Source organism: Sciurus carolinensis, chromosome 6 (genome assembly GCF_902686445.1).
Source record: "Sciurus carolinensis chromosome 6, mSciCar1.2, whole genome shotgun sequence".
NCBI lineage: Eukaryota > Metazoa > Chordata > Mammalia > Rodentia > Sciuridae > Sciurus > Sciurus carolinensis.
The window spans coordinates 82,326,798-82,349,159 of record NC_062218.1 but is presented as its reverse complement, the minus strand read 5'-3'; the positions used below and the strand labels follow the sequence as shown (position 1 = coordinate 82,349,159).

The following is a 22,362-nucleotide window of genomic DNA, read 5'->3' as shown; positions in this document are numbered from 1 at the left end:
CATGTCATCAATTTAAAGGCATCTCTGTCTTTTTGTGAATATCAAGTTTGGTTCATTTGATCAAAAATAAGCAACATATTGTTTAAAAGTTCTAAATGAATTCAAGAGAAAAGAGATTTGTTTTCAAGAGAAAGATAGAAATTTAGAAAGATCATGTTTACTCAATCTTACCTCTTCTCCCAAATTTTTTAAATGCTTGTTAATTTATTTATATGAATTTATAAGTATGAAAATAAATTCTCATTAAAATCATTGTTTACCATTGTTTACCATTTGCAAATCAAATATGGAATTTGTATCCAAAAGTACTACCATTTTCTTTGATAAGTCACAAATTTAGGAAGAAAGAAATCAGAGTATATTAGGGATATTTGTGACATAGTTCGTTATTTTGTTTGTTACATTAGGTACATTAATCTGGCCCTGTGACACACAGAATCACTAATCTATCAAAATTTGAGGGTCAGATATTAAATAACATTAGGGGCTGGGGGTGTGTCTCTGTGGTAAAGCACTTGCCTAACATGCTCAAGGGCCTGGGTTAGATCCCCAGCATCCCACACACAAAAAGAAAGAAACTCTTTCAAGGCTGCACACCTATAATCCCAGTGACTTGAGATGCTGAGACAGAAGGATCCCAATTTTGAGTCCCTAAGCAATTTAAGGAGACCCTGTCTCAAAAAAAAAAAAAAGAAAAAAAAAAAAAAAGGGCTGGGGATGTAGTCCAGTGGCAGAGCTCTCCTGGGTTGGTTCAATGCCAGACCAAAGTGGGGAAAAAGATATTAAACTACAATTCAACATCTTCTAGTACAGTTCAAGTCAGTTAGGATAATCCTTTGAGCTTATCAAATGTTTTTACATTTTACTAATGACTAAAATTTAGCTTTTCTCCACATTGGTAATAATTGAAAATAACAATAAATATATTTACCTATTAACCCAATTAAATACAATGTTTATATTAAAAACACTTGTTTCCCAATGTGTTCAGTTCTGTTCAATATTTTTCTTTAACCTATCTCCAATTAACTAGGGTTAATTTTATACATAATATTTTGGAAATAGAACATTGAGAGAGGTATAAATAATTTAAAAATCACAGCTAATGACCTGGATTGTATAGGCAATTGTTTCTTTAAATTTGTGTGCCTTAGTATACTCGGAATCACAAATTTTAAGGAGTAACTTTGATGAGGAACTATCTATCTCATTCTATTGGTTGACTTTTTAAATTTCATACTACAAATTTTGCACAAATACTATGAGGACCACATCATAATAAATAAATCAAGGGAACAGGAAGAGTGACTTTCTTATCCCACTCCATTCAAACATATTTTCCTCAGAAATGGGAGGAGGAAAACCAAACAGTTTGTTTCTGTGTAAACTGAATGCTTAAATAATTTAAAAATTCAATTATTTGTATTCTGTTAATAATTTTTTAAAGGTGCTTTAGTTTTTTTTCTGGATTTTTAAAGAGAGAATAAAATATGTTTAGAATAACTATAGTTATATTACTATATTCCTTTTTAATTCAAATTAGGGATCTTAGTATGATGAGGCTAATTTTGAAAAGCAATCATTTGATTAAAAAATTACCATATTCTCTAAAATTTGGGGGGCAAATATGGATTTTGTATTTAACAACAACTTCCAAAATATGTTTTCCATAGATTACTTAATATGGAAATGTTAAATAATTTAACATTAATACTATTAAAATACTATTCCAAACTGCAGAGACTTTGAAAATGGCTTGCATTTAAATATCCAATCACTATAATAATCTGGAGAAATCTAATAAATATAAAGAATATATATTTAAATAATACTAATTCTAAACAGAAGGCACACTTTTGGTGATTCAGTCATTTATAAAAAGGAAGCCCAGGTGTTCAGAACTGTAAATAATGCTTCAGTTTCTCATTGCTAATGTGTCTGACTAATCAATATGCCAGTCATGAATAAAGCAAAGCATTAGTAAGTGAATGCACTGAGGTATTGTGAGGTACTTATGAGGTAATGCAGGTGGAAGTACTTAGGAAACTGAAGCAGTGTAAGGTGTTAATCATTATCATGAGCTTCTACCTGTGCCAGAAGAATGGCATCCAATCCCATTGTAAGGCAACAGAAGACAAGGAGCATAATACCCTAAAGCTTACTCTAACTCTTTTGTATTTTAAACAATGAGCAAAATAAGCAATGGAGAACACACACACACACACACACACACACACACACACACACTAATAGTTCTAAAAAGAAATCTCAAACATCTCAGAACATTTCTCATTGAAAAGAACATATGCCTTCATTTTGTCCTAGTATAATGGAAAATTTTTTGTTTGTAAAAATAAAAGAAAAAATTTTTTAAACATTTAGATATTTTCATAAAGTTAAAAAAAAGAATCCAAGCTAAGAAGTCGGAAATATGAATTCTCACCCTGATTTTACTTCTGGTTTACCACATGAATTTAAGGATGTCACCTCTCCAACCTGTCTTTGCATCATAAATGTGTCTAAACTTTATTTCAAAAGGTTTGACATAATAAAACATTTGACACAATAAACCATTAATCCTGGTATGAAATATGTTTAAATATTCATATTAATTAAACGTATTCTTTAAAAATAAAAAATATTTTAAGTTGCCCTTATTCTTATCTTAGGAATCAATGATACCTGAGCAATCACTCCCCAATTTTGTTGGCTTATCATCTTCCGATTTGCTCACACAGGACATGACCCCTACAGTGCCTCTCCTGCTTCTGGAGCTCCTCCTGGGCATCTTGATTAGCAGTATTGTGGGCAGATCTGAAACACTACAAGCTCCCAGTAACCAGGCATTTTTCTTATTCTGGTCAGGGTACTCTTCTGTACTTACAGCTTTTTTTCCAAGCTTTTAATGATTCCCTTAGGTCCTTCAATATTTGTAGTTTTACAAACATTAATCTTTTTCCTTGATTTTTGTCAACATTTTCTTTTTAATTAACATATAGTAATTATACATATATGTGGGGTACAGTGTGATATTTCAATACACTCATATCAGGGTAAAAAGCAGTTCCATCTCCTTGATCTTCAAGTTCTTCTCTTCTAGCTCTTCATAAAATATATAATAGCTTATTATGAATTATAGTGACTCCACTTTACTGTAGAATACTTGAACATGTTCCCCCTATTTGTGTTTGGCACCCTAATCCAAACTCTCTTTATCCTTCCTCTCATACACAACACCTAGGCTCTAGTAATTTGTATCCTATTTTCTACTTTGAGATCAATTTTTTAGCTTCCACATATAAGAACAAATGTAATATTTGTCCTTCTGTAACTGGCATATTCGACTTAATATAATGTTCACTAGTTCCATTCATTTTGCTACAAATGATAGAATTTTCTTCCTTTGATGGATGAATAATACTCCATTTTTTTGTCCATTCATTCTTTCATGGACACTTAAGTTGATTTTGTACCTTGACTAATGTGAATAATGCTGCAATAAACATGTGAGCATATGGATGTCTTTGATATAATGGTTTCCACTTCCTTTAGATAAACACACAGTAGTGAAATAACTGGATCATGGGGTAGATTTATATTTGTAATTTTTTTGAGGACCTTCATGCTGTTCTGCATTAGTCAGTGTATAAGAGTTTCCTTTTCCTAACATCGCTGGGATTTGTTATTGTTTGTTTTTTATAATGACTCTTAACTTAGCTAAAAATGACATTATATTTTTTATTTGTTTCTCTGATGCAAGTGATGTTGAGAATGTTTTTATATACTTGTTGGCCATTCATGTTTCTTATTTTTGCATAGAGTGAGATATAGGGGTCAAGTCTCATTCCTCTGCATATGCATATACAGTTTCCCAACACCAGTTATTAAAGAGACCATCCTTTTACTCCAATATTTATTTGTTAATTTATTTTGTCTGGATGATCTTTCCATTGGTGAAAGTGGGGTGTAGAATCTCCTGTATTATTGTATTAGCTGCTATCTCTCCCTTTAGGTCTAATAATGTTTGATTCATAAAAATCAGGTATTTCAGTGTTAGGTGCATAAATACTAAAATTATTGTATCTTCTTGTTGAATTGATCTTTGATAATTACACCAGTGACATTCTTGGTCTCTTTTTACAGTTTTGACTTGAAGTTTATTTCACCTGAAATAAGCATAGCTTCTCCTTCTCACTTTGGGTTCTATCTGCATGCAACGTCCTTTTTTTCATATATTGTGTTTTTACAGACAAGTAAGTTTCTGAAGGCAGCATATTTTGGGGTGTTGTTTTGTTTATTTCCTTCAGCTAGTCTGTAGCTTTTTAATTGGCAAATTTAATCTGTTTGTATCTAATCAGTTTACTATTGACATATAAAGGCTTACATCATTATGTTAATTTTCTTCTTATGGTTTTGAATATTGTTTGTTCTCTTCTCTGTGGTTTGATGATTTTATCTATTCATAAGGTTTGATTCTTCTCTTTTTTCTCTTTTGTATATCTGCTTTTCTAGTGGGTTTATATTTTCATGATAGTTGTTACCCTTTTCATTTCTAGATGTATTTTTCTCTTGAGCATTTTTTGGTAAAGTCATTCTTGTGGCAATGAATTCTCTCAGTCTTCACTTGTCTTGGAAAGTCTTTATTTTTCTTCATTTCTGAAGAATATCTTTTCTGAGTGTAGTATTCTTAGTTGATACCTTTTTTCTTTCAGAACTTTGAATATATCATCCTATTCCCTTCTAGCCTGTAAGGTTTCTGCTGAGAAATCTGCTGTCAGTCTAATGGAGGATTTCTTAAATGAATTGGTACTTTATGCTTTCTATTTTTAGAATTTTCTCTTTGTCTTGACTTTTAACAGTGTGACTATAATACACTATGTAGATTGCATTTTTTGTTAAATTTATTTGGGTTCATTTGGCCTAAGGGGCCTTGGGTATCCATGGTTTTTTTTTTTTCCCCAAGGAAGGTAAGAGAATTTTCAGTTATTATTTCATTGAAAAGATTTTCTAAAACTTTTCCCTTCTTTTTGCCTTCTAGAACTTTAAATTAGAAAATGTGTTCAATTAATGGTGCCCCTAATTCTTAAAGGATTTCTTCATAATTTTTTCGTATTTATTTTTTTTCTGATGGGATCATATCAAAAGACATATCTTCAAGTTCAGAAAGTTTTTTTTTTTTCTGCTTAACATAATCTGTTGTGAGTCTTTCTATTATATTTATTTATATGTTTATTAGTAATTCTGGGAATCGGACTCAGTGCCTAAGGCATGCTAGACATGTGCTCCTCCACTGAGCTTTGTCCCTAGCCCTCCACTAGTGGAGGGCTATTATTTTTATTTACTTATTAGCCTTTGTAGTTCCAAGATTTCTGTTTGAGTATTTGTCAGATCTTTATCTCTTTACTGAATTTATCATTTATATCTGGATTGATTTCCTAATTACATAGAATTATCTATATATTTTTATATCTCTTTGAGTTTCCTTAGGACCATCCTCTGGAACTCATTCCCTTTTGTTGGAGTTTCTTGCTTGTTATTGTCCTTCTTTGGAGGCATCATGCTACTTTGCTTCTTCATGCTTCTTGTAGCCTCATGTTGATATTTGTCCATCAGTTTTTCTCCACCAATTCAATAGGGCGACATTTGTAGTAAAGGCTTTATTCTAAAATTGCATCAGTTTGGTAGGCAATATTGGCTTTGGTGCCTGTTGGGATAATCTCCCAATAGCTTCTTCAGCTATAACCATGCCTTTGGGGTACAGTGCAAGCAGCAAGCACCAATGAAGTCATAGAGCTCATTTATCAATCAGAGATCAGTTAGGGGTGGAGACATTCAAATGGTCTAGGTTTGTATGGTGCACACACTGGCGGATTTGGGATGCTCACTGTGTGACCACTCCAGGCTAGTGCAGTACAGTGAACATGTTCAGCAGTAGGAGTACACATGCCAGTCCTGTGGGCTGCACAAGGGTGGGACCACTCTAAACATATTGAGGCACATATGGTAAAGTACATGTGTCAGCAGCATCAGGGAAATAGTTAGTCTCTGTGGACGTGACAAGGGTGAGACTACTAAAGCAGACCCAGTGTAGTTATTGTTCACCTTCATGCAGTGGGTTCAGGGCACATCTGCAGCATGGGACACACATGCAAGTCTCTATGGACTGTGTGGGGCTGGTGCCACTCTAGCATGACTAGGCCATGTGACACAGCTTGGGCAATGCACACCTGTCAGTTTCTGCCAAGTCATACAAAGTGGAGCCACTCCAGAAACCCAGCAGACTGAGTTTCATGGCAGTGGGACAAGGAATGATTGGTTTGATCTCAAATTATACCTTGAAGCAGTTGCTTAGGTGAGCACAGGTACTGTGTGACTGGGCTTTCCCTCTGGAGCTGTGCAGTGGTGTGCACTGCTCAACAACTCTCTAGCTGGCTTCCACGGCCCATCAGGGCTGCAGGATTTAACAGAAGCCAAAACCTCAGATGTTCACAGTGTTAGTGTGGGTCATCGGGGATTCCCACTTACCTTTTCTTCATCATGGGAGGGCTTTCCCAGGTTCAAACTGGAATGGCGAGGGGTGATGGGGCACGTGATGTGAAGTACTTTTGTTCTCCTCCTTTAACCAGACCACCCAGTCTCCATTGTTCCAGTGTCTTCATTTCACTTCCACCTACTTCAGCACTCTCCCACAAATATTCTAACCGAATAGTAAATAGCCATTCTGCTTTTTTGGTCCTTCTTTGTAGGTGGGAATTGTGTTCAATGCTTGATTTCTTCTTGTTTGCTTTTCCTTTAGATTTGTTATGGTTTCCTATTTGTTATTATATTACTAAAGTTTTGGCATGTATGTTACATTAAAATATCATTAACGTTTAGGCTCAGGAACAGAAGACAAACATTATTTTTGACTCTTTTTTTTTCACTCCTTTCTTGTAACTTATCAAAATGAACTGCCTAGTCAAACTTCAAAGTGCACCCCAAGTTTTACAACTTTTTGCTACTTCCACTATCCAATGCACTGTATCTCATCTGAATTACCAAAATGATCTCCTTATTTTCATTAATGCTTTCCTCAATCTACTCTCAGTCCAGTAGCCAGAAAGTTCTTTTTAAACATTCATTCCTGTGTTAAAAGCTTTCAGTGGTTTCTCATATCACTTTAAATAAAATTAAATTTTTTGCAAGTAGTCTTCAATCCCCTGCTCTGCCCCACTCATACGCACACAAACACAAACCTTATGATGTCCACATTGCTGTGAACATATATAATACTTTATGTAAGTCCACATGTAATAACCACTCTGCCCTCCTTCCCCCAAGACACATGCACTCTGCTCTAAACACCTTATCCTTTTTGCTTTTCTGCAAACAAGTCAAGTTCCTGCCTGCCTTTCTATTTATTATTTGCTCTGTCTGGAGCTCCCCATTCACAGGTTCATATAGGGATCCTCTTTGCTTTGTTCAGTCTTCTCTCCATCACATGTAAACGTATTATTCTCATGTCATTCTTCCAAACTCTTACTTCATTTTATTTCCCCAGAAGTATTTGTTGTTATCTGAAAATAATAACAAAATACATTATTTCTCCCTTGTGTATCATCTGTATTTTTTAATATTGCAAGATTCTTCGGGTGGATACATTTTCTGTCTCTCTCTTTATCCGTGGCACCCAAGCACAACTTATATGTGTTATTTTGAATGGGTGCTAAGTAAATCTACCTAAAGTATTATGTGAGATAGGATGTTGTCATTGTTCTCATTATATAACCATAGAATCCAAACTGAGAAAGAAACATGCCTGGTGTTAGGTTTCTAGTTAATGGTGAGAGGAAGAGTAGAATCTGGCACTTTGGCTATAGAGATGGTTCTGTTCCTCAGAGTGGAATACTCCCTTCCAGTCCCTGACAAACATTGTAAAAGTTTGTTTTTTTTTTTCTCTCTTTTTTTTTTTTTTTTTTTTTGGTGGCATGGAGTTCATTTCCATCTGTATTATTAAAATTAAAGGACTTATTTCTAACCCCTATGACAGCCCATTAAGATACTGTGCATGATGAATATAGTCTCTTTCTTAGTCTCAATATTGTACTGAACATTTTTTCAATATACTTGTCTCTAAAGAATTACAGAATGTGTTCTAGATATGATTAACTCATTAATCTTCACAAAACCTAGGCAAGGTTAGTAAAATTAAGTGTCTTTGCTTTATACCCAAAGAACTCAGAACCACAGAGATGATTAGCATGATCAAGGTCATGCAGCATGTTTGAATAAGAACTCACAGAGTTCTGTTTCCTCTTCCTGCAAGATAGTCCTACATTTTTATTAATGGATTTTTCATTCTACTTGATCACAACAATTTAAACCAGTGACAACTATTTCATTTATAAATAAATACCATGGATGGTATTAAAAATCAAATTCAAGCTTAAGTCACATTATCCATTCATTTGATTCATCTTACAAAAGAGCTATGAAGGTGGGACCTGATATTTTCTAGTTTCTTTAATTTTTTTCCCCAGGATTAGTATAAGTACTTTACTAGTTATTAGTATTTTAGTGATAGTTGAGTGATTTCTTTATTTTTATTTCTAAATGTAGTTTCAATAAAATAATAGAAGGATATTGATGTGAAGTCTTATGACAGCACAATGCCATTGGTGAGGTAATAGAGTATGGGATTTGCAGTCACACAATCCTAGGTTGATATTCCAGCTCTATCACTTATTAGCTTTGTGTCCCTTCATGAGTTTTTAAAATCTAATGTTTTTTCTAAAATCTGAAAAATATATGAAATAATAGTGTCTATCAAAAATTTTCCTATTATTGAATTGTGTATTTCAGGACCTGGCATTCAGTCAACTCCTAGTAATATAATGACGCTTACTATGATACTTTAATTAAATCATTTTTATTGTGGTTATTAGAGTAAAAAGCTGTGGTTATTTGACACACTGAATATAAATTTTCATTTCACCATTTGCTGAAAATGTTTGGAAAGTAATGATTACAATACGGGGTAAATATGTGGAAAATAAGGATTCTGGTTCCCAGTGAGCAAACTGCTTTTGATGATTTTATATTAAGTGGAGTATCCACTCACTTTCAATTGCATGTGTGTATAAGACTTGAATCTCTTAATGTTGCCAGACAGGATTTACTATTGATAACAATAGTCAGCAATTTGCTTCATAAACCACACTCCTACCAAAGTGCAAAACTAATTTTTATTATAATATAATTATTTTTTAATTATAAGGGAATTTTTCCATTCAGTTTTGAACTTATAGAGTTTGCACCTTGGGATCAAATTTGGTCTTAGGAATATTTCAATAGATACAACCCAAGTCAGATTTGAATAAGAGTGGGGAAATCTCAAGGGACTCCTCAGAAGGTCATATGAGATCTCTCAGGAATGAGGAACTGCAGGAGCTACTTTCTCACAACACCTGGCAGCTTGTGCCTACCTTCCATGTACATGGATGTGCACACTTGTATCTGGTGGGTCCCATCATCTTTGTAAATCCAGCATTTCAGAAAGCCCTCAGTTTTGTGTCTCCCCATCACTGTACTTCTTGAGTGGAATTCTGCTCCCAGGTCATCTAATCTGACCTGACCTCACCGTGATTTTATCCCCAGTACCAAATACCATGTAACTTGGAAAACTTTGGAGGTTACTTTCAAATTTCTTGGATACTACTGTCACCTGAATGCTTATGTTTCCCCAGAATTCATTACTGGAGCCTTAATGCCAAGTGTGATGGTATTAGAAGGTGATACTTTTGGATTTAGATACTTTGGCATTTAGTTATGCTTGGATGATGTCCATGCAGGCACAGCCCCCTGTGATTACAGAGTGTCCTTATAAGGACTTGGAAGAGACCAGAGCATGCTCATTTTTTCCTCGGCAATCCATGTGAGAATAATGAGAATGCAACTGCCTGGGAACTGAGAAGAGAACCCCTCACAAGAAACTAACCACATTGGTAGCCTAATCTAGAATTTTAGCCTCTGAAACCATGAGAAATAAATGTTTAATCCACCCAGTCTATGGTATTCTGTTATAGCAACCTAACTAAGACATAGACATAATCTCATTGCATAAATGCTTGGTTTGTCTCCATGGTGTGACTCAGCATTCAGAATGTGGCATCACCTCCTAAATGGATCTTTATCCCGAATGTGTTACAATCTCTAAAACGAGTGGTGAAGCAGTGAACAGATAATGATTAGCACTACTAGTAGTGTACAAAATAAGTGTCACAAATGAACTTGAGTTTTTATTTACCTGGTTGGTTTGTACCTATGACTTACAAGACTACTATTTACTTCTTTCATAAATGTCTGGTCTCTCCAGTTTTCTGCAGTTCTATTAAAAAAAAAAAAGATTTATTTGATAGCTTGGTATCAAGAGCAAAACCATGAGGGTCAATAGGGACATCGTCATGCAATTTCATCACATTCTGCATGGTATATTCCAGAATGGGTATACAAAATAGTACTAATAATCTAGTCTGCATAGAAAACTAGAGCCATATGAAATATAAATAAATGATTTATAAGTCAGATTTTTTTTTAACCATGGAGTTACTGTTTTCATTGAATCACTGAAAAAGTCAAGATTACTCAAATAATTAATGAAAGTTAGTTGTCTTAAATGAAAACCACCAAATGCAATAGATATTTTGCAGAAGATTGAAACTGTGCCCCCAAAAAGACATGTTCAAGTCCTAATCCTAACTTATTGAAATACATTTTTTTTTGACGAATGTAATTAAGATCTTGATCTAAAATCTTTCTGACGTAGGTAGACCTTAAATTCAGTGTCTGTATTTAATTTTTTTAATTAGAGAAAGGAGAGAGAAAGTTTGAGACCCTGAGTGACACATAGGGAGAAGAAGAAGTATAAAGGACTAAGGCAGAATTGGAATTATGTAGCCACAAAGCAAATAACCACCAGAAACCACCAGAAGTTGGTAGACACAAAGAAAGATTCCCTCCCAAACACATTGGGGGTGGTGATGTGTGTCTCTGTTGGTTGATGCCTTGATATTGAGCTTATGACCTCCAGAACCATGAGAGATGAATTTCTACTACATTAAGGCAACAGTTTTATAATAATTTGTTAAGACTGCTACAGGAATCTAACATAATGCTCCACTGATCCACACTCATAATATTCCCCTATTGTGGTAAGAAAATACTCAGTATGTAATGGCTAATTTGAATCATCACTTGATTGGATTAAGGGATGCTGATTATTACAGGGCTTCTGAGTGTGTCAATAAGGGTGTGTCTAGGAATGATTGCAATGTGGGATAGTGAACTGAAGTGGAGCCATCCCTAAGTGTGGGCAGAACCATCCAATAGGATAGAATAAAAATTAGAAGAATGAGGAAGCAGATGGAACAAGAAATCTTGACTCTTCTTGAATAGGTTCCTGATTGCTACTTCAATCATCTGAGGATATCAGACTCTTGCTTCTTCACTCTTCCAAAGCAGAATTGCCAGTGAGTCTCCAGGTAGTTTCTAGAAGCTGTGGTCTCAGACTAGGGTAACACTGTTGATCTGTCTTATTCTGGGGTTTCTACCTCTTGGACTGTGCCAGCTACTGCTTCTTCCAGCTCACTCTGCACTGCAGATGGTCATTGTGGACTATCCAGTTTCTGGCATGTAAGCCAATTTAATAAATTCCTTTTTTATAGTCATACTTCCTATTGATTCTATTCCTTTAGAGAACCTAATTCAGAAATTGGTACCAAGAGTGAGGTGGCTCTGGAGATACGAATTGTAAGGACGAATCTCCTTAGTTGGTTTTATGGGTTTTGTAGTTGGCTATCTAAAGTGGTTAGACCTAAAGATATTAAAGTCTTTCCTACTGGTACTACTATGGAGAGTACTATGGAGTAAACTGTTTAAAGAGAATCGTAAAGTAAATGCATTTGATGTTCCCAATTTATCAATTATAAAAAGCAAGGCATTTAGTTACTCTATACATGCTGTTCTGGAAAAAATAAGAAATATGATGATGTTGGTTGTTGCTTCTGACTCATAGAACAAAGTAACAAAGCAGAATGATGAGCTCAGAAATCTAGTTTCTCAGCTGCAGATGTGCATAATTGATCTGAAAGCTGCTAAGTGTGTTCTGAAGGAGACTCTTCTCTCTTGTAGACATAGGGCTGAGGTTGCTGAAAACCAAACACAAACCCTCATCTTGCAACTGGGTGAATTAAGACAAAGTTAACTCTCAGCCTTGGAAGGTATCTGCCATTAAAGTGACGAGAACTGCTTGGGAAAGAATGGGATCTTTCACGTTGGGATGGTGATGTATGGGAGGAGCCTAAGGGGCTGGGGACTTTGAACACCCATATTTTAATGAGTTTATTTTGCTACAAGTTGTTAAGTCCCCACCCTAGCCATGGACTGAGGCATCCCTATCCATACCCTCTGTGGCATTGTTTTCTCACACCCTCCCTGGAAGGAACTAATCCTACTTTGCTTATGGAAACAGTAAAAACTTCTGTGATTCAAGCTACCTCAGCATTTAATGTTGATACTCCTCAGGACCCCACTCTCACTACCCACTTTTACCTACAGGTCTATAAACTAGATCCAAATCTAAGCAGGTCCCTAGAGATGAGGTGGCAGAGTGTGACCCACAAGGAGATACGCTACACTCTGAAGGAACTTCTTGAGTTTTCTAATTCATATAAGCAGAGGGTCTGGGGAACATGTTGAGGAAATGGATTTTAAGGGTGGTGGGATAATGGTGGAAGGAACATAAACTTAGATTTGGTTGAATTTATTGATATTGGCCCATTAAGCAGAAATTCTAGATTTGATGTAATAGCTCACAGTATTAAAAAAAAGGTACTAATAGTTTGACTGGTTGACCAAAGTATGGGTCCAAAGATGGCCTATTATAAATGAACTGGAAATGCCTTGACATCCCTTGGTTTACTATTGATGAGGGATTTCAGAGGCTCAGAGAGACTGGAATGCTGGAGTGGGTTTGTCAGTATGACTTTCTCCTCCATACTTGGGGGGTTCAAGAAGATGTAGGCTTCAACAAAACTATAAGAAACGAATTTGTGAGGGGAGCACCAGCATCCTTGAAGAGTTTCTGTTATTGCTCCTCTTCATATTCCAGACCTTCCCGTGGGAGCTGTGGTCAATCAATTGGAAGACAAATGCAATGAGAATGATTGATCTTGGGGAGGAAGAGGCCAAGTGACAGCCCTCAATTGCCAAAGACAGGGTGGCCATAGTCACCATAATGTACATCAAAGGGGAAGAAATGGACACAATGTTCTGACTCATGTAGATCTCTGGTGTTGGCTAATTAATCATGGTGTTTCTAGAAGCCAAATAGATGGGAAACCCATCAAATTCTTATTTGACTTATATAAGCAAAAATATTCCAGGGTAAATGTACAGAAGTTAGCCTGAGATCATAGAGCAGAAATTCATAGACCCCTCAACCACTTTACAGATTTTAGTCAATTTACCAATCCAGACAACCTCAAATGAAGGGGAGGCTAGGTCCTCTTGAGGAAGGACCCTGATATAGTACCCAAAATCTTTACTGTCAATCTTTTCCCCATTTTTCCTCAAAGGGGACCTGGGGTCTTTTACCAGGGTGACTGTGCATTGGGGAAAAGGCAATGATCAGAACTTTTGGGGACTACTAGACACAGACTCTGAATTGACATTGATTCTGGGACACCCAAAACATCATTGTGGCCCTTCCAGTAAAAGTAGGGACTTATGGAGGTCAGGTGATCAATGGAGTTTTGGCCAAGGTCAGACTTATAGGTGGGTCCAGGGGGTCCCTGAATTATATCCCCAGTCCCCAGAATTATAATCAGGACAGATTTTTTTAGCACTTGAAAAAACTCCCCACATTGGTTCCCTAATCTGTGGAGTGAGGGATATCATGGTGGGGAAAGGCAAAATGGAAGCCTCTGGAGTTACCTATACCTGGGAAAACAGTGAATCAAAAGCAATACTGTATTCTTGGAGGGATTGCAGAGATTAGTGGTACCTAAATAACTTGAAGGATGCAGGAGTAGTGATTCCCACAACATCCACATTTAACTCTCCTATTTGGCCTGTGCAGAAGACAGATGTGTCTTGGAGAATGATAGTTGATATCATAAGCTTAATCAGGTGGTGACTCCAATTGTAGCTGCCTGTACCATTTGTGGTTTCTTTGCTTGAACAGATTAATACATCTCCTGGTACCTGGTATGTGGCTATTGATTTGGCAAATGCTTTCTTTCTCCATCCTGGTTCATAAGGACCACCAGAAAACAATTTTCCTTCAGCTGGCAAGGCCAGCAGTATACCTTCACTGTCCTTCCTCAGCTTTATGTCAACTCTCCAGCACTGTGTCACAGCTTACTTCATAGAAATATTGATTGTCTTTCTCTCCCATGAGGTTTTATACTGGTCCTTTATATTGATGACATTATGTTGATTGGGCTAACTGAGCAGGAGGTAGCAACCACTTTGAACTTGCTAGTGGAGCATTTGTGTGTCAGAGGATGGAAAATAAATCCTAATAAAATTCAGGAAACCTCAATATCAGTAAAGTTTTTAGGAGTCCAGTGGTGTGGCACCTTAGATATCCTTCTAAGGTAAGAATAAATTGTTGCATCTGGCCCCTCCTACAAATAAGAAAGAAGCACAATGGGTGGTAGGCCTATGGATTTTGGAGGCAGCACATTCCTCACTTGGATGTGTTACTTCAGCCCATCTACTGAGTGACTAGAAAAGCTTCTTGTTTTGAATGGGGTCCAGAAGAGGAGAAGGCTCTGCAACAGGTTCAGGCTGCTGTGCAGGCTGCTCTGCCACTTGGGTATATGACCTAGCAGACCCAATCGTACTTGCAGCATCTGGAAGATAGGGATGCTGTCTGGAGTCTTGGCAGGCCCCCATAGGTGAATTCACACAGGAAGTCATTGGGATTTTTGGAGCAAGGCCCTGCCATCATCTTCAGAAAACTACTCTCCCTTTGCGAAACAGCTCCTGTCCTGTTACTGAGCCTTAGTGGAATATGAATGCTTGACCATGGGTCACAAGGTTACTATGTGACCTGAGCTGTCCATCATGAACTGGGTGTTATCTTACCCATTAAGCCATAAAGTTGGATGTGCCCAACAGAACTCCATCATTAAGAGGAAGTGGCACATACCTGATTAGGCATGAGTGGGACCCAAATGCACAAGTAGGTTGCATGAAGAAGTGGCCCAATGTGCATGGTTCCTACTCCAGCTGCTAGTACCTTCTGTCCCTTCTGAACCTATGGTTTCATGGGGTGTACCTTATGGTCAATTAACAGAGGAAGAAAAAAACTAGGGCCTGTTTCATGAATGGTTCTGCACGATATGCAGGTACTACCTGGAAGTGGACAGCTGCAGCTCTGCCGCCCCTTTCTGGAATGACCCTGAAGGACAGTGGTGAAGGGAAATCTTCACAATGGGTAGAACTTCAGGCAGTGCATCTGTTGTACATTTGCCTGGAAGGAAAATGGCCAGATGTGCAACTGTACACCTACTCATGGGCCATAGTCAATGGTTTTGGCTAGCTGGTCAGGGAACTGGAAAGAACATCATTGGAAAATTGATAACAAGGACATTTGGGGAAGAGGTATGTGGATAGACCTCTCTGAATGGGCAAGGATTGTGAAGATATTTGTGTCTCATTTAAATACCACCAAAAGGTGACCTCAGCAGAGGAGGATTTTAATAATCAGGTAGATAGGATGACTTGATCTATGGATAGTAGTCAGCTTCTTTTCCCAGCTACCCCTGTCATTACCCAAATGGGCTCATGAACAAAGTGGCCATGGTGACAGGGATGCATGTACTCACCAAGGCTGAGTTTGACTACAGCCATTGCTGAGTGCCCAATTTGCCAGCAACAGGACTGACACTAAGCCCCCTGATATGGAATCATTTCCCAGGGAACTCAGCCAGCAACCTTGTGGCAGGTTGATTATATTGAACTGCTTCCATCATGGAAGGGGCAGCAGTTTGTCCTTACTGGAATAGACACTTTTTTCTGGGTATGGATTTACCATCCCCTGCATTGTAGTTCTTCAGCCAAATGACCTCCTTGGTCATTAAAGAATGCCGTATCCATCATCACATTATTCCACACAGCATTGCTTCAGACCAAGGAACTCACTTCACAGCCAAAGAAGTGAGGCAATGGGCCCATGCTCATGGAAATTCACTGGCCTTACCTTGTTCCCCACCATCCTGAAGCAGTGGTTTGATAGAACAATGGAACCGAATCTTGAAGAAACAGTTACAACACCAGTTAGGTGGCCAAAACCTTGCAGGGCTGGGGCAAGGTTCTTCAGATGGCTGTTTATACTCTGAATCAGCGTACACTTTGTGGTACTGTCCTCCTATTGCTAGAATTCATGGGTTCAGAAATCAAGGGGGTGGAACAGGAATGGTGCCACTCACCATTACCCCTAGTAACCCACTATGAAAGTTTTTGCTTCCTGTTCCTGCAATCTTATGCTCTGCCAGGCGTAGAAGTCTTAGTTCCAGAAGGAAGAATGTTTCAGCTGGAGATTTAACAATGATTTAATTAAACTGGAAGTTAAGACTCCCCCTGGTCACTTTGGGCTCCTCATCGCCTCTGAGTCAACAGGCTATGAAGGGAGGTACAGTATTGCAGGGTTGATTTGACCCAGATTACCAAGGGGACATTGGACTGTTACTCCACAATGGAGGTAAGGAAGCATATTCCTGGAGTGCAGGAGATATCTTAGGGTTTCTCTCTTGGTATTACCTGTCCTGTTATAAGGTCAATGGGAAACTACAACAACCCAATCCTGGCAAGAGGACAAATGTCTCAGATCCCTCAGGAATGAAGGTGTGGATCAACCTCCATGTAAAGAGCTAAGACCTGCTGAGGTACTTGCTGAAGATAGAGGGAATACAGAATGGATAGTAGAAGAAGGTAGTCATAAATACCAACTATGGCCACGTGACCAATTACAGAAATGAGAATTGTAATTGCCATGAATATTTCTTCTCTATTCTGTTAATAATATGTTTATGCATACTTACGCATTAGAGGAAATGTTTATTACTCTCTTGTTATTCATAATGTAATGTAGTATTGATTGACTTAACTTCAGTAATGTTCCTGTTTTTTCTTCTATTCTGGGGAGAGAACTAGTATGTTTTCAGTTGTACGAAGAATAGTTATGTTAGGTGGAATTATGAATGCTAATGTGTTGATTTGGAGGTTAAGTATGATGTGAAGAGTCATGTTGGGATATCAAGTTGACAAGGGGTGGACTTGTAATGGTTAATTTGCATTGTCAACTTAAGTGGCTTAAGATATGCCATGATTAAGATGCTTCTGGGAGTGTCAATGAAGGTGTGTCTAGAAATGATTTGGAATGTGGGGTAGTGAATGACGTGGAGATCCTCCCTAAGCATGGGCAGCACTGCCAATAGGATGGTGGCTTGGATGTAATAAAAGTTGGAAAGAACAAACAAAGTTGGAAGAACAAGAGCAGCAGATGCAGATGCAAGCTTGACTTTTCTTGAAAGGGTTGTTGAATGCTGCTTCAATCTGAAGATGTCGGACTCTTGCTTCTTCACTCTTCCAAAGTGGACTCTGCCAATGATTCTCCAGGTAGTTCCAGAAGCCTTGGTATCAGACTAGGACAGCACTTTTATCCTTCTTGTTCTGGGCTTCTACCTGTTGGACTAAGCAGCTACTGATTCTTCAACTCTCTAGCCTGCAGAGGCCACTGTGTACTATCCAGCTTCTGGTCATGTAAGCCAACCTAATAAATCCCCTTTTTATAGTCATACTTCCTCTTGATTCTGTTCCTCTAGAGAACCCTAATACATAGTGAGATAAATACACCTGAAGTATGTGCAAAGTATTATATAATTTTAAATATTTATACATGTAGTTACAGTTACATTTAGTTACAGTTATAGTCATACAAAATTATATACATGCAGCATTCAATGACTGATAATTTTTTAATAGCTAATAAGTAAAAATGCCTGAATGTTTGGAGCATCAATATCATGTATATCGTGTCTCACAATCCCAAATAAATACAGTTGGTTACATGTCTTTCTGAAAATACAAATTCTCTGGGTCCCAGCAAGAGTCACTAAACAAGATTTTCTATGGATTGAATTTAGGCTTAGGTACTTTTATTTCCATAGATAAGAACTAAAAGCATGCTTGAGATACTATAACAAAGTTTTTAAAATGAAAGTAGCATTATTCATGTGTATTTTATAAAATGCATAAATTTTTTGAACCAAAAGATTAACTTTAATGAAAGCAATTTGCGACAATGAGTTTTCAGATAAAACCTACAGAGTGAGCTATATTTCTACATTTTATTTAATTAATTAATTAATTGATTGATTAATTTTTGAGGTACTAAGAACTAAACCCTGGGTGTTCTACCACTAATATATACCCCAATCCTTTTATTTTTTAAATTTGACACAGGTCTTCACTAAGCTATGCAAGTTCATCTCGAACCCATTATCCTCCTGCCTCCTCATCCCTAGTCACTGGTATTACAGGTATGTGCCTCCCTTTCTGGCCAGATTGGGCTGTATTTTAAAGACTTGACTTATGAAAAATACTAAATGCTTCAGATTGTGTATTATGAAGAAAAAAAAAGTCACAGAAAACCACCAACAAATAACTTGTTAAAGAACTGACTTGAATTATAGGTCAGATTATACTCTCCAGAGAAAGAAGAATTTTTTGTTTTATGTCTGCCAGATTAAATATTATCCAGAGTACCTCCCTCTATTCCTATTTAAAGAGGAGTGCCCTTCTCAAAGTAAAGTCTCTGATTCTTATCCTTTCAAACTTCTTCATCCAAGTCAACCAAATTAAAAAAAAAAAATCCCAGTGATTAAAGATCCCAGTGAATTAAAACCTTCTATAGTTAGGTCATTAAAAGTTTCCTGAAATAAAAATGTAGAAAAACTACTTTGCTGAAGATAGTCACTCTTATTATAACAGAGGAAATAAATACCAGAATAAAGTAAGATTAATGACTGAAATCTATGGACCTCCCATACAAGATGAATAATTACATATGAGATATAAAGTATATGTATGTGAGTTCTGAGATAATTCTACAAAAATTCATGGTGTTTTAAAATTTTAATTTAGCTCAAATATTGGAGTACTCAAGCATTGAAGTAGAATTACCAACATTTTTCAGGAACTTAGTTTGATCTGATTTGTTTTCTTCCTTCTGGGACATTCATATTTATTCATGTGACACCAAGACAAAAACTAAATGAACAGAAGTCTAGCTGCTCAGACTATGAAATATACAAGATTAATTGGTCTGAGCTGAACACTTCTTAATTAGACATATTTAATGTTTGCATCGTGCTTACTACATACAAAAGAAGACTAGCAAATATTTTTATTTTTTAGCAATTGCCTTACTTCAATTTCTGTTAAATTTCACCATCCTTTCGGTTTTCTATGCCTTCTACTGCTTTTCATTTTCACTGTACTCACATTGACTTGTTTTACATTTAAGACCATATATCCTTGTTCTAAAACTCTAAACATTGTTATCAGATAGAACGAAATTAATTGGGGAGATAAACAGGCAGGAAAAGTCATATGCACCTTCTCTGTCTCATTCATCTTGAAGATACGTCCGTAAGAGGACTCTGATTTTCAAGTTCTTTCTGAATCTAGTGATACCTGGAACTGTGAGAAGACACCAAAAACTAGACAGAAAAAGTGTTAGCACTAATGTGGTTAGTTAACAATCTTGCAAGCCAAAGACAGATCTGGAGAATTATGATTTAAAATGTATTTGCAGGACCATTAGAATTCAGTGTCAATTCTATTATATCACTGTTCTCTTTCCTCTCACTGTCAATATCACTTTTTTGTTGATGGTGTAAGGATGCCTTTACTTTTTGTGTAAACGATGTGAATTCTGTACCTGGAAAGTTTTATGTATTATTTTGTGCATGTATTTCAGAAAAAAAATAGAAAATTGGCATAGACTTTTTTTTTAATAAATGCCTCAATCTGACCACCATTAACTGATGCCAAAGTTTAGATTAACTAGTTACCCATAATTAAAGTACAATTGGCAACACTGTACAATTTGCATAAAGGATTTGATTAGTTGTCTTAATATAATTTTCCTTCACATCTCTGAATTGGACCCAACATCCATCTCCTCCATCAGAGTAATAAACTTAAATATGACCAAAGAAGAATAAAGTTTGCGAATGTCTGACTTTGGTTCCTTCACAAATTCATTAGAGAAAATAGATGTTGGAAATGCAATTGAATGTGAACTTTAAATCCCAGAAATACCAAATAAGATAGACATTTATTTCATTTCGAAAAGATATGTGAGTTCCATAGTAAGATTTAATTCTTGTAATTATTTCACTCCAGGTTTTCTGAAAGAATGCATAGCAAGCATCACCTTTGTGAAATTTATATCACCTATGTGAAATTTATAGAAAATAAATTTTGTGGATGGTCTTTAGCAATTTTTTACTTTTTATGGAACAAACAAGTTAGAAAAAACAGAAAAATTCAAATTCTATCATTTAAATAAATTAAACATTTTATTTTTCTAAGTTTACTTCCAGTCCCTATGAATTGACCGCAATTTCATACATAATAGTAACATCATATTTTTAAAACTCTCATTGATTACACTTTTGCATTTAATGAAATTGATACATTATTTACATAACCATTTCTTAATGTTTAGACATTTACTACTGTCTCTTGGAGACAAGACTGACATTTTCATTTTCTGACTTGTCTTACACCATAATTTTATGTTCCATGGAAAACCAACAGTAATTTTAATATGTTGTTCTTAAAATCATGATTCACAGAGAACAGTTTATTGACAATAGGACACCTATGTAACTATAGATGAGACTTCATAAGGTACTTTTTAAAAAGTCTTAAATTACCTACTGTATTAAATTATGCATTCTTTCACCATCCTAATACCAGAGACTGACAACTAAATATAGTCTTTTATTTCATGTGAACCAGACTGTGTTTCAAACACTGAAAATTACTTATGCCTAAATAGAGTTTGAAAAGTCACATCAGGATTGAAGCCTTCACTTGCTATATTGCAAGATTCTTTTATTTTGTGAAGTTATTTTTCTCTACCTATATTTCTGTCAACTTGTCATTTAATAAACATGTGCTGATCTTCTAAAATGCCTCAGGGACTAAGAGAAACCCATCTCAGGTGTCAATAGTACATTCAATGTCATTGGTTTCCTTTCCTCTGTGTGTGGTTAGGCAGTGTATGTTTCTGTTTGTTTCCAACTTATCTCAGAATTGCTTAGTCTCTTCTTTTTAGATACTTTTCTATGCTATTATTTTCTATACTATTTTCTATTTCATTCATCTGCTATTCTCTGCTATCTACCCATTCTTTTAATTCAGTGATATGGTTGTTAAAAGGTAAATTTAACATTCTTAATGTAATTAATCATATGATTTTAAGCCAAAATTATTATTTATTCTTTTTTATAAGATTAAAGAATATCTAGTAGCAAATTGGAAAATCACTGAAACTTCATTTGATACAGAAGTCTTTAATAAAAATTTTATAACCAAAATTTGTATAGTACTGAACCATAATTACACTATCTTGTTCTTAAAGTTTAAATTATCTATTTTAAAAGATAGGCTTTATAGGCTGGAGGGGAGCTAAGTAAGTGGTAGAGTACTTGTCCAGTGTGCATGAAGTCCTAGGTTCCATCACCAGCACTGGAAACAAAACAAAAAGCAGATTGGCATTACTAACATATGTGTGTATTGTTTGTGTTTAAATAATATTTCAAATTGTTTCAAATTAAGAAAATAATTTTTCTTATTATTTTTATTTAACTTTTAATTTTTTACAGAGTGCATTTTGATTCATTGTACACAAATGTGGTACATAATTTCGTTTCTATGGTTGTACACAATGCAGATTCATACCATTCGTGTAATCATATATGTACATAGGGCAATGATATCTGTCTCATTCCACCATTTTTCATACCCCTCCCTCTCATTTTCTTCTACATATTCTAAAGTTCCCCCATTATTCTCTCATTCCCCACCCCACCCCCATTATATCATCCTCCACTTATCAGGGAAAACATTTGGCCTTTGGTTTTTTGGGCTTCGCTTATTTCACTTAGCACGATATTCTCCAATTCCATCCATTTATTTGCAAATGCCATAATATTATTCTTCTCTATGGCTGAATAGTATTCTATTGTGTATATACCAGAGTTTCTTTATCCATTCATCTGTTGAGGGGCATCTAGGTTG

At 36.1% G+C, this 22,362-nt stretch overlaps 1 long non-coding RNA gene across 1 annotated transcript in view; it reads left to right on the top strand.

Moving 5' to 3' along the window:
- The first annotated feature begins 17,529 nt into the window (after positions 1–17,529).
- Positions 17,530–22,362, top strand: part of LOC124986246 (uncharacterized) — a 43,803-nt gene continuing 38,970 nt past the window's right edge. The window contains exons 1-2 of the long non-coding RNA XR_007109001.1: positions 17,530–17,664; positions 18,511–18,587. This is a non-coding gene — a long non-coding RNA (uncharacterized LOC124986246). The remainder of the gene's footprint in view (positions 17,665–18,510; positions 18,588–22,362) is intronic.